General features: G+C 30.0%; 1 long non-coding RNA gene across 2 annotated transcripts; it reads right to left on the reverse strand.

Annotated features, from left to right (window-relative positions):
* Positions 1 to 2,334: 2,334 nt before the first annotated feature.
* LOC107896376 (uncharacterized) lies at positions 2,335 to 4,804 on the reverse strand. 2 transcript variants are annotated; one of them, XR_005902671.1, is made up of 3 exons: positions 4,418 to 4,724; positions 3,196 to 3,415; positions 2,335 to 2,864 (listed from the first exon to the last, which is right to left on the reverse strand). It is a non-coding gene; the product is annotated as an uncharacterized lncRNA (long non-coding RNA). The 2 variants fall into 2 exon arrangements; XR_001683722.2 differs by having other exon boundaries at positions 3,196 to 4,804.
* Between the last annotated feature and the right edge of the window lie 13,343 nt (positions 4,805 to 18,147).

Here is an 18,147-nt window from a genome sequence, read left to right on the forward strand (position 1 = left end):
ATACGTATGCAGAGAAAAGATTGTAGGAAATTATGTTTCCACGTCATCTCCTATCCCATTTCAAGAGGAAAAAGCTGAAAATTAGAAGGAAAAATTTGATTTGTCATCCTCCTATTAGAAAAAGATAAGATGACATGAAATCATAGTAATGACGTGAAATCAGAATTTTATACAATCCTTTCTCTAAGTATGCGATATAGAAACATATCCTAATTTAATTTCAAATCTGAAGAAATATGTTCCTAAAGCAAAGTGTACTTATCATCCCTTGGTTTGTTTTTTTTTTAATACTGTATAAAGTTTTTTTTTGGTGATAAGAAAAGGGTTCAGATCAAACAGTTTTGTGAAAAATGGAGAGGAGCAGGCGCATAACAGCAACTCAATCCACCTTAATCACGTTGTCTGAGTCTTGAGGTGAAAGACAATGAAAAATGGATTCTTTTGAAGCTGCAGAGTCATCTAAACCAAGCTGATCAACATTACTATTTGATGGGTCGAAACACACCGTTGAAAGAACTAATTATTGATTACACTCGACGCATTGGTGTTTCTTTAAACACTTAGGGTACGTTTGGTTCACTGTAATGGAATATGATTGTAATTGAATAGAGCTATAATGGAATAGAACTGTAATCAGTAATTCCATTGTTTGATTGAATGGAATGGAATAGAGTTGTAATAGTATTTTTGTATTTAGTTGAATGGAATAGATGTTGTAATAATATAAGAAAAAATGTTTAAATGACCAAAGTACCCTTAGTAAAGTTTGTTTAGGTAGATGATTATTGTTATTGTTATTAAGTTTTAATAAAATTATTGTTAAATATATTTTAATAAAAATAAAAATAATAATTTAATCATATTTTAATATAATTATTATTAAATACAATTTAATAAAATAATATACAATTTAATAACATTCTTAATATAATTATTATTATATGAATTAAAAATTCATAATATATAATATTATAAAAATAATATATAACCTACTTTATTATTTTTAAACTGCAATACATATTTAATGTGCTAAAATATCATTAGTGAAACAAATAATTTAATTATTCTACAATAAAAAAACAAAGTAATGGAAGTAATAAACAACCCGTGATTAAAAAAATTTAGACACTAGAATAAAAATAATGATATAATTTAAATGTTAATTTATGAGTTAAGTAATAATTTTAATCGATACTTTATTACATATGACAAACATTATAATTTTAGATTTCACATTCTCATTTCATTTAAATTGTGACAGAAAATATGTTAAACACTACATACGCATAAACTATTCTACTTTAATTTATCAAATCAATGGGAATATGTGTGATCATTTAATAAAAAATATTACATTTAAATTTAATTATAAAAATATAAATATCAATATAGAAATAAGATGAATGAATGATTAACAACAATCTAACTTTAAGAAAGCCTCTAGAGAACCCTTATCTATGTACTGGCCCCCAAAAGAAAGAAATGGGAACTATTGTCAAATGTTCAGCTCACATGCCGTATTCTCAATACATAAGATTGTAACTGATACCAATATAAATGAACAGCCTTGACAATTAAATTCAATGATAAAACATAATGAACAACCATGTTTTGATACCCTTTTATATGTTAATAACACAGAATACCATCATCTTTCATTGTTAAAATGCTATTAATGTAAAAAAAGCTAAATAGTGGGAAAGAATCAATAAAAAGATGTATTACTTATCATATCATATCCATGTTAGTGATAGTCTCCAATGTAGGATTAAACCTTGAAGTCTACAACTCACGGCTACTGCACATTTACTTCAAATCAAATTCCATGACTTTTATAGCTAATCTAAATAATTTCCTTTCAATTTCTTTTCTTGAAAGCTAGGCTATTAAGCTATAAGCTTTTCATAGCTAATCTATTAAGCAATTAACTTTTCACCAACATAACTAAGTTCATTAGAGTTAGAACAAAAAACATGGAAGCTAGACTGTTAGAATATACTAGCTTTTTACACATAGCAATACCAACTAAATCTAGTAAAGACGCCTCGATGACATTAGCATTTTTGCTTTCATTGACCATACCATGTATAAGATGGTCAAGAGCTACTCTGATCCAAGACTATCCATTTTCCAAACTAAATTTACTTAAGAGCATCAATAATTAACAGATCAACCTATTTTACTAACCCACGAGCAGCAAAGAAATAACTAACCACATTCACATCATCTCAAACTAAGATTAACGGAGTTAATGTATTGAAACTAGAAGTAGCAAAAATGAACAGATTGTAACTCATTCATCAAACAAGATCATCAAGCAGCTGGCAGCAGATATCTAAGTAATTCTTCAGTTGCACTTAACAAAGACATAAAGCATTAAGGTTCTTTTACATTTATCCAAGCTCAAGCACGTTGAATACTAAACTATAACAAAAATTAATAAACATGAAATGACAAGAATGAAAGAGCATCACCGTTGTCAATGGAGATTCCCATTATATTTGTAGTTTCTAAAGGTCACTTTCTCAATACAGGAAAATTCTCAGGACATATATCATTCTTGTGATTTCATGCCAACCCAGCTCCACCAAATTTCTAAACTTGTATCTACAATAGGTATGCTGGAGAAGTACTCACATGCATCTCCAATTATGCACTTATCAGCTATCAAGTTGAATTTTTATCAGTATTGCCTTCTTGCTGTGCTTTAGAAGAATCTTCCTTTTTACCCATGATCTGCTGCATACCTTCTTGATATCCTTCTATGAAACTCTTAAGAGCATCTCTATATGCAGAAGCCCCTGTCATGTATAACCTTTATAAAGCAGCCCTCAAAGTCTCCATCCCTCCTCTTGCAGCAATCGCTATTAAATCATTTCCATAGACAACATCAAAACAATGTAAAATTCAACAAAATAAACTATAATACCAAGAAAATAAGAGAGAGAAAAGAGTGAGAGGAGAGAAATTTGGCCTAAAAAATAAACCCATAGACAGATGAATTATTTCCCCCAAAATTTCACAATATAGCATTCACACAACCAATAAAAACAACTATCAAAGGCAAAATCCGAAAGCACAAACATATACAATCAGAGGTAAAAGAAAAAGAAAATGAAACGTCATATAATATAAAATTCTTGCCAACAAGAAAAAAAATTGCCGTACAAATTAACAAAGCTAATTTCCACATACCAATTAACCTATCCATAGGTCCATACCCCAATCAAAATCTTCCTCCATAAAAAATAATATCTCATATTCAAGCCTGAGAATATAGGAGGAGGACCCAGCAATTCACGGTGTTAAAGCATACGACTATACTGAGGAGATTGGCTACAAACAACATAGTTAGTAAAGTGAGCTAAAAGAGATCTGCAAAAGGCCTGTTAATTGGCAAGGGCAGCAAATGAACCTGCAAATCCATGATCATGTAAATAATAATAAACTCTCAGAAATCAAAAGTTCCAATCATTAGGTCAAAACCTTATATCAACATGCATCGATTGGATTCCATAAAAGAAGATTCAAGTAGAAACAACATGCTAAAAAAGAAACTCCGATTGATACATAAGAAAAACCAAGTCAGGAATTAAGTAATTTTGATTTTTTTTTCGAATTGAAATTTAATAAAGAAAAAGCAATAAGACAAGCATAAATGTTCCACTGCATACTTCAAATTAAAAACTAAAAGTTTTTTTTTTAGGAAACTAAGACCTTTCCTTGGCCTGGTGAAGAAGGGATTCACCAAAAATATGCCAATGGAAGTGTAAAATACATGACTTGAACACAGGTGCCAACAACAAAATAAAACAAAATGCAGTCACAGATGACTCTGAACAGCAAGGGGAAAAAGAAATCAAAGAATAAATTCCACGCTACCTCCAGACAAGTTCTACTAAAAAAGGAAATTGAAATGAAAACCTAACTAAACTCAAGCATTACGGGACTTTGTTCCTTGACCTCCATAAGATGTCTCAAGCACCAATCGAATGGTTTATTGCACATATAACAGGGTTCAGCGGTACCGATGCCTGATGGCTTTTGATTTAGGGCTTAGATCAAAGATAAAGAAACCAAAATGAAAGCATAGAAAATAAACAAAATTCAAACAAAGAAGAAAAAAGAGGTAATGCTTTCTTCAATATCAAAAGACGATCACAAAATAAATAGATGAGGATTTTGATTCATCACAGCCAGAAAAACTTGAGTTACTAAACTAAACTTTAGGAACGAAGAAAATGAAAAACAAAGTAAAAGAACTGCAGAGAGTTAGTGAGGGGCAATGGTGTTTAGGGCTTTGTAGTGAATATGGAGAACGTAGTGAATATGGAGGCTGTAGTTGAAACTGCAGAAAGGAGATGATGATGAAACAATGAGGGCAAAAATGAAAAAAAATATAGTTTTGCATTCCTACCGTGCTCTGAATGGCCATTCAGAGGGTGAGGCAAAGAATACTATTCAGCCTCTATTCAGTGTTTAGTGGGAATAGAAAACTAAACAGCAACATCCATAATAGACATTTCAGTGAACCAAACAAGGGTTTGTGGTGGCCCATGGAATTGAATTGTAATGGCTATTCCATTACATTGAACCAAACAGGGTGTTAAGATTTATTTTTAATGGTTCACCTATAAACTCATTGTTTTCTATAGAATGAGAAAATCATAAAGTAATTTAGAGAAAAGAAGGTTTTTATTCATATCCCACTTGTCAAACAATACCAACTTATATATACATAGAGGAATAATAAACTATTTAACAATAATATATTTGAACTTGAAATGATGGATAATAAAGCTGATAATATTACTAAAGAAAAGGAAGAATCCCAACAATAAAATCAAGGCAGTTGAAGAATCTAATCATTTTCAGCCAACCGTTTGGCGATGGAAGATGGTGATTCCATTGATGTTATTCGACGTGATGTATTCGCCAGCACTTGATGTATTTGATTGGGCGAAGCACGCCGCTAGAATATCTAGTTCTTGACTATGCAGATCGTACTTCTCTTTTCTACGAGAATACCAAATTTCGTTAAAATGCTGAAAACGGATGGTGTCATGTAGATCCGAAGAAAACTGCCGATGATTTGGAGATGGAAGATGGAGACGTCATATTGTCATTTATAGTTTCACAGATTTCCGCATCCTGTAATGCTCCATAAAATACCAAATTAAATATAGGGTAATTATACAATTTAGTATTTCAACTTCACTTTAAGATTTAAATTGGCAAACTACTTTTTATGAGATAAAATTCAGTTTGGTACAATTCAAATCCTAAGATTATATTCCAAGAATTTGAAGAATTTTCTATTGCAACAAGCAAGAAAAAAAATTATTTCGCATATCATGTTAATCTATTTTTGAGATTTCATTGCTGATGATACCTACACAAAGAGGATAATTCTTTGAAAAACAAATTTACTTCTCAAATTTTGTAGGATAAAATGATAAAATTCATGATTAGATTTAAAATATTATGTGCAATGAAATAATAAAGTTAAAATTAATTATATATTTTAGACAAATCATCTATAGGAGGAAAATGTGTTTTGCTTTTTTATCCTTCCGCTGCTGTTAAAATGATATTGATGGTTATGGAATTTGAGAGGGATTAGGAGTAAGAGTGAGCATTCGATCATATCGAGTCGAATCGAGTTAAAAGATTTTTAGTTAATCAAGTTGATAAATCCTATTTTAGCAATTGAACTCAAGTTGAATTTTTTTCGAATCGAGTAAAAAAATTTATACTCAATGTTGCATTTATATGGACCGAATATTTACCTAGTAAATGAAGTACAATATTATTTAACTACATAAATAATATAGTTGTTTTGCCTTTTAACTTAATGAGTAAACATTTATCAAAATGATATAGTTTTGCCTTTTAACTTAATGGTTTTGACTTTTAACTTTAGAAAAGATAAACGTTTATCAAAGCAATATGGTTTTGTCTTTTTTTATTTGGATTTTCGAATAAATCGAATTATGAAATTAATATTCAAGTTAAACTAAAAAATTTAATTTTTTATTCGAGTTGATCCGAATAACTTGATTAACTCAAATAACTCGAACTATTTAAATCAAAATTTAAAATTTTTTTCAAATTTTTAGAATCGAATCCCATTTTATTTTAATTAGGAGAAAGGTGTCATAGAGTACTCTCAAATATATATTAAACAATATCATGTTAATTCTTAGACCGTTGATTGAGATAATGCGTTAATTTGATGTGGGCCAATGCACCAATCTCTGTTGATTCTTTATTCTTACATTGATATCTTGAGTGATTATGGCTTCTATCCAACTATAGTTGGAATGCCAATGTTGCAATAATTGAAGTTGAAGAATTGTTGGTGCAAAATTCAGGAAGTTTTGCTAAGATGATGATTTCATCTTTCCACCATTGAGAGGTTAACCATGGAGATTGGTTTCTATGTGGAATTAAATGCATAGGCTTGATTTTTTCTATCAATGTGACATTGGATATGGTGATGAGATTGAATTGGAAGATTTGAGCTTGTTCTTCAAGCATTTTGAATATGATAATTCATTGAAATTGTTTACGTTTTCTTCCATATTTACAGGCAGCAAGTTTAGGGGTCTAACATTGATCCAACTGCTTGGGAAGACATAAAGTGTAAAGGGGGTTTGAGGTTTCCTGCTCAAGTAAAATTAGTGTTTACGGTTTGTTAAAACTGTAATTATTGTTATTTTCCATAGAAAACAGCACAAACTTTAATTTTTCTATTTTTTTTACTTGCATATAAATAGGTGAGAATCTGTATCTGGAAGATCTGTAAGGCCATTGGAAGAGGATGCTTTTAGGCGAGTCTTGTACCACTCACTGCCATTGTCTTAAGTTCCATCTTCAGCTCTTTGTTCCTCAAGTATCGTGATTATTCTATTTTATGCAAGTTTTTTATTTTATTTTTTTGCTAATCAAATTCTTTTGGGTAAACTATCAAAATAGTCACTTTTGTTTACGTCAGGTTACAGTTTAATCACTTATGTTTGAAATATTATGTTTTAGTCACTTAAGCTATCGTGTTGTAACATTTTAGCCACTGAATCATTAATTGTCGTTAATGGTATAACACTAAGCTAACGTGTTACATTAAATAATAATTTCAAACAAAAATTTTAGGTTAATTTATACAATCGGTCCTCATATTTTTTTCATTTTGAGCAAATTAATTTTTTTCTTAAATGTTTTTTTTACTTTACTTTTCTTTTCTTTTTTCTCTTTATTTTCCATTCTCTTCTACTTTTCCCTCTGTTTTCCTCCCTTCATTATAACCTAGTTTTTTTTTATGTTTTTCATTTGTTAAAACTAGTCCGTATTGTCAAAACCAATTTTTTATTTTTTTAAAGAATGGGGATCGACTTTAACAAGAAATATGGACTCGTCACCAATCCTTTTTGTTTAGGTGTGATCGGATCACCTATAAAATATTTTATTTTATTAAAATATTGATTTTGGCCTACGAAATTCAAGAAAACGGGTTCGGGAGTCAGTTACGTGTGAGGAAGGATTAGCACCCTCGCAGCGCCCAAAATTGGTACCTTATTGATGAATTAATGTCCTAATATCGAAAATTTGAAAAAATTTTAAAATACAATCCCTTTATAAAATGTTTGGATAACTTAAAGTGGATATTAAGATTCTCTTGTTCCGAAGAAATAAAATATCATATCCAGCACGTTAGGATACGATATTTCAAACCCTCGATACCAAGATCATCTCATGATTTCCAAAACTCATGCATTGTAATTTTAAAAGGATATTCAGTTATTTGGTCAAACGGTAAATCGAAACCCAGCACGTTAGGGCACGATTTCTCGAATTTCCAAACACGAAATATTGCCTTGTTTTTTAATTGAAGAAAACATGAACATAATTTTAAAAGGGTATTTGGTCATTTGGTCAAACGGAAAATTGAAACCCAGCACGTTAGGACACGATTTCTCGTATTTCCAAACACGAAATATTGCCTTATTCTCGAAAGGTTCCTTTCGTCACTATTCAAAATAAAAAGAGTTGATGATTTAATTAAAAGATAATTGATTGGACTAAAACATTTAAATGGCCATTCATAGTAAAAAAAAATTTACAACATGCATAAGAATGATGACATATTATCTTGCCAAAACACATTACAAAAGCATTAACGAATCATGGTGTTAGAAAGCATAAACAATCGAATATGATACAAATAAACAATATAAAAGCAATGAATTCAAATTGTAACACACAAGGCGAATAATCATTCAACATACATTATTCCAATATTCACACTAACAAATTTTTAGGATGAATTAAACAATATATATAACCAATAGTAGAAAATAAACATAAAGCAAATTAAAAATAAATAGAATATAAGAAATTTAGAAATAATAATAAATAAATTTAAAACAAATAATGTAAAAAGTAATTTTAAGAATCAATAATATACAACAATTTAAAACAGATGATATATAAAAATTTATATATATATATATAAAAATGTAAAATAATATTGAAACACTTTAAAATAAATAAATAGAATCTAAAATAAGGTATATAGAATAATTTAATATATATATAAAATAAAAGTTTAAAACAATATATGTAAAAGAGGAAATTAAAATACATAACAATTTTAAAAGAATAATAGATGTAAATTATCTTTAAAAAAAGGAAAATTAAAACTAGAAAGAATATAAAAGATAATATATAATAAATAAAAATATATATATAATAAAATAACTTGATGAAATAAAAAAACAAAATGATTTAATTAAAATAAATAACAAATTAAAACAAGGATTAAAACTCGATGCCCTAAGAATTAAATCAGAACAAAAAATAAACCAGGGGAGTAAAAATCAGATAAAAATAAAATGATAAGGCCCAATTGAGACTCGCGAGTGAAATAAGGGACTAAATGGGAAATTAATCCCTTCCTATTCAAAATGCATCATTCATGGACCAAATTGAAACTGGCGTAAAATTTAAAGGCACGAATAAAAAGAAAATAAACTAATTTAAAAAACGGAAAAACATGGAGGGCTCGAATGCGCAATATTTCCCCTTATGCAAAACACGCGGATCCTTCCCTTTGTGCGGGTCGAGTTCGGGTCGGCCTCCCAAAATAGCACTGTTTGGTGCTTGGGGATGACGAATGGAACAACGCCATTTAAGCAGCTCTATAAGAGCCACGTTTTTGTTTAAAAAACATTTTACTTCTCTTTTTTTTGTAAAAAAAAAAACTAAACATCAAAATATCCTCTCCCTAAAAAAAAGCTTTGATCTCTGGTGAAGAAAATTCGGCCAATTTCGTCGTGGCTCCACCGTATGCGGTGGCCGGAGACCAATAAACCCATTTTTTCACCTATCTTGGAGCCAATCATCTATAAAGCCTAGATCTAAGGCCAAAATTCCAAGAACGGGGCCAAAGTCGGCCGAGCAAACCAAGAAACGAATGTTTCTTCTCCTTTTTCGATTTGTCCCCAACGGAGAACGGCCATCATCAAGGTAAATTTCTTCCCTCTATTTCCTCTACTACTGTATTATTTTTGTACTTTAGGAAACCAAAAGCAACCAGAATAATAAAAAAATAGAAAAAAAAATGAAGCCAAAATCACAAAAGAAAAATTTCCTTTTAATCTTTTTGAGTATATTTCTTTGTATCGTAAAAAAAAAAAACCAAATACAATGGTTGGCTTCGGCCCCTTTATAGCTGGATAAAGGGAAAAAAATAAAAGCAATATTTTTTCTTTTTAGATCTTTCTGTTAAACATTTGTTGTCAATTTGCTGTACATTGTTGCTCCCATCTTTGCTATTATTTTGTTTCTTTTTTGCAGGTGAAACCACCGTACAGAGGAAGAGGCCGTTTGTGGGGTGATGTGGAGGCCCGATCCCATGGCTAGAAGGCTACGATGCAATGTAACACCCCTATCCCGTATCCGTCGCCAGAATAGGTGAAGGGGCATTACCAGACTTGAAACTCATATCAGAACAGTAATTTTTTTTTGAGAACATTCCTTTAGATAAATACTAAAGACAGTCAGGGATACAAATTTAAACTTTTATAAGTACACATTCAAAAGATGCCATTTTCGCATGGCTTATATACATTAACCAAAATATTCTTCGGCCACTGGTCTATTCTATACATGCCATAAAATAATTCAAAACATAACAGTAACAAGCAGTGGATAGTGATAGTGTGACTATTTGCTGACGATCCCCGAGTCTGTAGCTTCCAAATGAGATCTATAAAACAGAGGAAACAAAGTAAACGGAGTAAGCATTACAATGCTTAGTAATTTTTAAGCAGTGTCAGCAGATAACAATCAAATTATAACATAGTTGTTCGTATTTTTATTTCACTCTTCCTTCGGGCATACCATCCCTTTACCGAATATGCACATCTCATCATATACAATAGGCAGATAAACTTTCACATAAAAGTGAGCTCATGTGACATAGATATATTGTATAATTTCACATAACCTCTCACATTGATCCGATGTCACATAATCGTAGGAATAGTCTCATAGATTGCTCACGTATGCATCATATAACTACCTTATGATTTAGTTCAAATCCAGCTCACATATAAACTTGGAGTACATACCTGTTTAACCTTTCGCATTGAATATATTTATAAGCAATTCTTATTGCGAAGTCTTATAGCTTTAAACTCTACTCGAATTATCGGCGAGACCTTTAGCTCAGATGAAATCTCCACACGAGTCAGCGGGTCTTAACCCAGACATAGTCACCACATATGGTCATCTGGTCTTTAATCCCGGGTTTACATCATAGAGTTTCATGCATATTTATTTACATGTTACAACATTCACATCGACTATCATATTTGTAATTCATTTACCTCATCAAATATCTAATAAAACACCTTCCGCCGTTTGTCATTTGGCCACAATATATATATATATATACACATCTCATACATATCTCACATTAGCCATTTGGCTTTACGACATATCCATCTCATACATGTTTCGCATTAGCCATTCGGCTTTACCTCATATCCATCTCATACACGTTTCGCATTAGCCATTCGGCTTTACCTCATATCCATCTCATACACATTTCGCATTAGCCATTCGGCTTTACCACATATATACACTTCCACGTTCATCACATTGGCCATTCGGCCTTATCACATATATGCATGTTCACATTCATCACATTAAATCCTAAATCAAAATATAAATTTTCATGTATTCACATCACAATTATCCAAATATACTTCACATACCACATATACTTTCATGTATACACTTTGTCTTGGCTGAATCTACATCTATCATTTTCCAATGAATAATTCAATTTCAAGCCATACTATCATTTCATATTCGAATACTTATAAACTTACAATTTCACAAATTTTAATATCAAAGATCCATCTAACACTCATATATCATTTTATAATATCACAATTTAGAATTCACGTATGGGTTTAATCAATAGCTAATGAGCAACTAAAACAAGTTTTATCCATGTTTACAACATAACCACAAATTCTCTACAAGCTGTTTTCCTGAGCAATAGTTGTTAAATTATTTGTAACTGGGGCTACGAATTCCAAATTATGTGCCGTTAATTTTCCATGAAAATAGACTCGTATCTCCTCTATCCAAAAAATTTTCAGAATTTTTGGTTTGGCCAATCAATACCAGATTTTTCTTAAAGTTTCCCCTATTTTACTGCTTGACTACTCTGACCACTCTTCACTAAGAATTTAATTTCTCATTGTACAGAATTCAAAATATGTTTTCGTTTATTTTGTTTGAAACTAGACTCATTAAGGAGTCTAAAAATATAATTTTATCTTATAATCATTTTTGTAAGATTTATAATGATTTTCCAAATACTGAACAGGGGATTTCGGAGCCGTTCTGACTCTGTCTCACACAACTTTGAAAATCTCATTATCGGCAACCCCTTTACTTACACGATTTCTTTTATACAAAACTAGACGCATCAAGCTTTAATTACATAATTTATTCAGCCTTTAACTCAACTCCCACAATTTATGGTAATTTTTCCAAAACACGCTACTGCTGCTGTCCCTAGCAGATTTATACAATTTACTCTGTAAAGTTCTCATTCACATATTTAAAACATAATATCATATATGCCGTCATTTAGAAATGTCATTGACCTTAACGTATATACATAATTCATATTCATCCCGTTTTAAAACTTAAAACTTACAAAGGAATCAAACTCAATTACTTAAGAACTTACTTTATTTATTTGAGCAACTGCGGATAGGCTACTCGACGGCTTTCTCTTTCCCCTTATCTGATTTAGATCCTCTTTGCTCATGAGCTTAACTCATTCTAGCCATCTTCTAAGCCAAAAATTAAAGCAACCAAACTTTCTTCTCCCTCCCTTTAGGCTACGGTAATGGAGGACAAGGATGAACCAACTTTGGTTTCTCCTCCCACTAACTATTATCTAATATCTCTTTTATTAATTCATTTGTAATATAATATCTTAAGTCACAATACATATTATATATATAACACCATATCATGACCGGCCACCATCTCAAAAGTGGGTAATTTGACATGCAAGCCCACATTTTTGAATACATGCTCTATTAGATCACTTTATATATTTACCTAACCTATTTTACCAATGTTTCACATAAGTCCCGTTTCAAATTTCACATACAAATGGCAAAATTAATGCTTGAAATTTTTACACATGCATTTACTCACATCATGAACATAGAATATAACTTTCAATTATTTATAAAACTCGGTTTCGTGGTCCTGAAACCACTTTTTGATTAGGGTCTACTTAGGACTGTCACATGCAAACTGTTTTCAGAAACCCTTAAGGTAAGGGTTTCTGGAACCTTGGTTATTGGGCCTTTTGGGCTCTTCAAATTGGGCCACTCATCTTTGTATTTTTGGGCTATTAATTTTGTTTGTAAATAGGCTAGGGTTAGTTGGGATTTGGGGTTTATTGTTTGTAATTTGGGTTATAAGTGTAAATGTGATTTGGGCTAGTATATAAATGGACTGGACTATTTTATTTAATCTGGTTTATAATTTATAATTTTTTGGTTTTTAATTTTGAGTTTATTTATTTGCTGTAAATAATTTTAAAGGCCCGGGCAAAATGGGCCTTCTACACGTATACTTTTATTTTTTTAAACAACTTATTTTTTTTGAGTGAAACAAGCTTGTGGACTAGTTTTAACAAATAGAAAACATAAAAAAATTACATTAAAAAAAATGAAGAAGGGAGGAAAACAAAGAAAGAAACAAAAGTGAATGAAAAAAAAGTTAAAAAACATAAATGAAAAAAAATTAAATTGCTCAAAATGAAAAAAAATAATATAAGAAGCAATTGTAGAATTCAACTTAAAATTTTCGTTTGAAATGATGATTTATCGCGCCATGTCAGTTTACCGTTACACCATTGACGACAATTAACGGCTCAGAGACTAAAATATTACAAAATGATAACATAAGTAATTAAAATGTAACTTGAGGCAAATAAAAGTGACTATTTTAATAGTTGACTCAATTCTTTTATCTAACGGACCTTTGTGAACAAGCAAGCTCCCCTAAACAAAATGCAAGTTGAGTGCAAATGTAGTAGTGCGATTCGAGGTGCATGTTTATGGAGATTTCCCATAGAGTACTAAGTTGTGATTGTTAAGTCTAATTAGTGAATGGGGTTGGGGAAAATTAGTAAGAAATGTTATTAGTCGTTGTGAAAGATGCATTGCACAACTAAATATTTTCATGGCTACTTTAAGAAATCTGTCAAATAACAAAAAATATTTTACATGAATTTATCTAAACACAAAAAAATATTAGTTTTTCAAAAAAAGTAAGTCATTTTTTAAAAACAATTTTTTAGAAGCCATTTTCAGTTAAACAAACAAAGCCTTTAAATTAAGAATTGGAGACGAAAATGAAAAAAAAAACAACAAAAAATTAGACTAATAGTACATTTAGAGTAACTAACGTGAAAATGTATTATAAGACCTCCGTTACCATTTAACGGGCGAGTGACCAATTTGATCAATTTCTTTTTTGAATGACCAAAGTAACACAAAAACTTTGAATGACGAAAATAAAAATAATCCCTATTTAGAGTGACTAATGGTATAGTCTAGGCTAACAATTATAAGAGCATAGAGGTCAACAAAGAGAGATTCTTTCACTAAGCCAACCTACAGATGACAACCAATAAGTTAAAAGTTGATATTCAAGTCACAAACAACTATATGATGTCTAGGTTATTTATTCTCATTAATACTACATTTTTCAGAGTTATATGTCGTGATAAAACTTGTTACTCTCAAATGAAAATGAAAATGAAAATGTAATCTATAGGCTCTTGTACAATTACATTATTTAAAAGTTATAGATAATAAAACCGTATTTTTTTATAATCAAACACTGAAAACACGAGAAAGCTTTTGCACTGTAGTCTAACACATTAAAAGTTTGACATTGGGGCTAACACCGCCATTTTTTGGCATCTTTAGCATTATGCAAACCCGTCACTGCATTAAGCAAACCCTTCCATAGGCAACCATGAGACAACTAAGCATAGTGAATTTATATAGGATTCGTTTCTATTTTGGTCATTTTTTTAATTTGTTCATTCAAAAAATTTGATCAAATTGATAACACTACCGTTAAATTGTAATTGAAAACTAATAGTACATTTATACCACAAAAAATTAGACTAATAATGCATTTAGAGTAATTAACGTGAAAATGCACTGTAAGACTTTTATTACCATTTAACGGAGGAGTGACGAATTTAATCAATTTTTTTTGAATGACCAAATTAACAAAAAAAACTTTGAATGACCAAAATAAAAACAATCCCTATTTAGAGTGACTAATGGTGTAGTTTACGCTAACAATTATAAGAGCATAAAGGTCAACAAAGAGAGATTCTTTCACTAAGCCAACCTACAGATGATAACCAACAAGTTAGAAGTTGATATTCAAGTCTATCTATCCTTCCAATCACAAACAGCTATATCATGTCTTGGTTATTTATTCTCATTAATACTACAATTTTTTTTTGTAATAATAATAGGATAGCTTAATTACAAACTAACAAAATTTCCATTTGAATAGGGGCAAAAACATTGGATATCTAAACGAACCTGATCAACAGCTTTAGTCAGAAGAGCACAAAGATTGGAATATGTCTGATGCTTACATGCCAATCGCATTCACACATTTCTTGAATTCTAAAGACCAAGTCTCTGGTCGTATGTCTGTTGAGATCTCCAAGGATGGCTTTAGTTGCTATAGCACAATCAGTCTCAACTATCACCTTTTTCTATCCAGCTTCTTAAGCAAATTGTAGTCAATCGTATATGGCCCTAAGCTCAATTTGTTCAACACTATATCTTCCAATGGCCCTAAGCAGCATGTCTTTGAAAGAAACTCGTGAGTTAGCAGGCTTTTCAATACCAATAGAAATCCCAATTTTGTCCACCGCTGTAAGATGATCTTCCTCCCCCACATCATTGCTACGCATACGAACTTTTTTGGTGGCCTTGTCCTCCAAAGAGTTCAACGAAGAAGAAGACGCCAATGTAAATTAAAAAAAAAATCCTAAAAGTTCAATATTAGCTTGTAATAAGTTTATTTTGTCTATGAACTAGTGTCACGGGGCTAGATCTTTCTTCTCGCGATCCATTCGTCCAAACTCGCGTAAGTCAGCCTTTACTCAAGTGAGAATTCCTTAAGAACTCCTCCAAGGCACCAATTTGTATAGCAAAAGCAAACTTATGCCAAAAGAAGCCATAAAGAACAATAGAAAGCCACAGAAAAGAACGCACATAAGGTGTTTGAGTAAATGCTCTCAGAATTCAATTACTTTTAAGAATTCAGCATACAATGGATAATTTACAAGTGAGGGGGGGGGCTCTCTATTTATAGTTGAGTTCCCCCAAAATTGACGGACAAGATTAAGTTACATTGACGGACAAGATTAACCATATCCCTTGGTTTTAGGGATTTACAAGATATGCCATATCAAATCAAATCTAATCTTCTAAGATTAGTTACCATAACAACCTAAGTTTCCATATCTTCATTATCGGGCCAACTAGGTTTCAATTTGACAGGCTTCTCCAACAGTTCTTTGAATCGGGCCAGTTTTCGTGGGCTAAATGATCCCCATCTTATCGACAGACCTCCATGGGGCGCATCTTGTGCCATGATCACAGGCTTTGCACTTTAACCCATGAAACTAGTGCGTGTTTCTAGGGATTCAAAGCTTAACTTTCTTATTAATACTACATTTTTCAAAGTAATTAATTTTTCATGATAAAACTTGTTACTCTCAAATGAAAATGAAAATGTAATCTATAGTATATTGTACAATTACATTATTTAAAAGTTACACTACCAAATTTGGAATTAATTAAATTAAGTTTCTTTTTTTATTGTATGGAACGACAAAAACTAAGGGAAGATTTAGATGATGGCTTTCATCTCTCTCTCAATAACTTGTTATTTATAGTTAGATTAAGGAATTAATTAAATTTAATTAACTTAATTAGATGGTTATAATATATAATTAACTCTTTTAATTAGAAAAATAAGATGATGAATCATGGAACTCGATTATCCATGTTGTACATTTGACCCTTGGTTCAATTGCTAATTCAGCCCTCTGATATTTCTAATTTAAAACTTGCTAGTGATTGTACATTTATAATTTAGTTATTGTACTATAATTAACTGCTTTTCGGTTCAATTACTTGACCGTCCGATACTATACTTTCAATTTAAAATTCACTAATTCTTCTTTTCATGATTTCACTGATTCGGTTTATGAATTTTGACTTCAAAATCGTATTTTTTGACCCCAACTAAAATTAGGTCGTGACATTACACATGTAATTATACTCAAATCAAATTACCTTATGACTTTCAAAACACTCATACATGATATATCTTTTTAAAAAATTAATACAATTTTAAGTTATGAAAATTAAATTATAAGCATGAACATGTATAAGTGTTTGGGATGATTACAACAAAAAAAATTTAAAATTATATTATAAATCCTAAAAATATATATTATAAAAAATAATCTATATGTATTTTATATTTAAGTCCTAAAAATTATTCTAAAGTTATGGACAAAATGTATATTATAAAAATAATTTAAATGTTATAAAAGTATTATAATATACTCATTTATAAAAAAATGTATTTCCAAAAGATATTAACATAACTTATTTTCATGCACATGCTATATATTATAAAAATAATTATTTGTAAAGAAATGTTATATTTTTTCCATAATTTATTTATAAAAATAAATTTCTAAAATTAAGGAAAAAATTATATTATTTATAAATAGTGTAATGAAAGTTATTGGATACTTTATAAAACATTTTTTTATAAAGATTATATATCATAAAATTTTATAATTTTTCAACTTAATTTAGGTATTATAAAAGGGTTATAATTCAGAATAATTTTTTTTTTCAAATTGAGTTTATATAAATTTTTATAATAAAAGCTAATGCCTTTTGCACTATGAATTCAAATATTATGCAGTAGATGCTAGTTATTCAAATACAAAAGGTTTTCTTATACCATGATTTGTGGTATGATACTATTTAAAAGAATAGAGCCAAACACAAGCACTAAAGACAGCTCATAAACTCTTAAATTTGAGATATTCAAAACTTTGAAATGTGGTTGAAAAAACATCTGTAATTCTAAAAAAAAAATCTAATATTAACATTACTTAAGTATAACATAAAAAAAGTTCAAATCATACTAGTGGGTTGCATACTTCATAACTTCATTCCTAAGTTGAATTGAGATAATCCATACTTTGAATAATACATGGAAGGAGATATTGATAATTTTAATGAACTCGACGAGTATATCTTCAATGTTAAAGAGGGAGTAGGTTAACAAATATAAAATGCTAGAGCAATTAGATAAAATTTAATATTATGTAACCGTATTATCAACTACTTTTTTAGATTAACATATTGAATATAATTATTTGATTTTAATTTTTGTTATTAGTTTAGAAACTTTTTATATCATTTGATAATTTTTTTATAATAATTAATACTTTTTAAAAATATAAATTAT

The sequence above is a fragment of the Gossypium hirsutum genome, chromosome A10, assembly GCF_007990345.1.
Source record: "Gossypium hirsutum isolate 1008001.06 chromosome A10, Gossypium_hirsutum_v2.1, whole genome shotgun sequence".
Taxonomy (NCBI): Eukaryota; Viridiplantae; Streptophyta; class Magnoliopsida; order Malvales; family Malvaceae; genus Gossypium; species Gossypium hirsutum.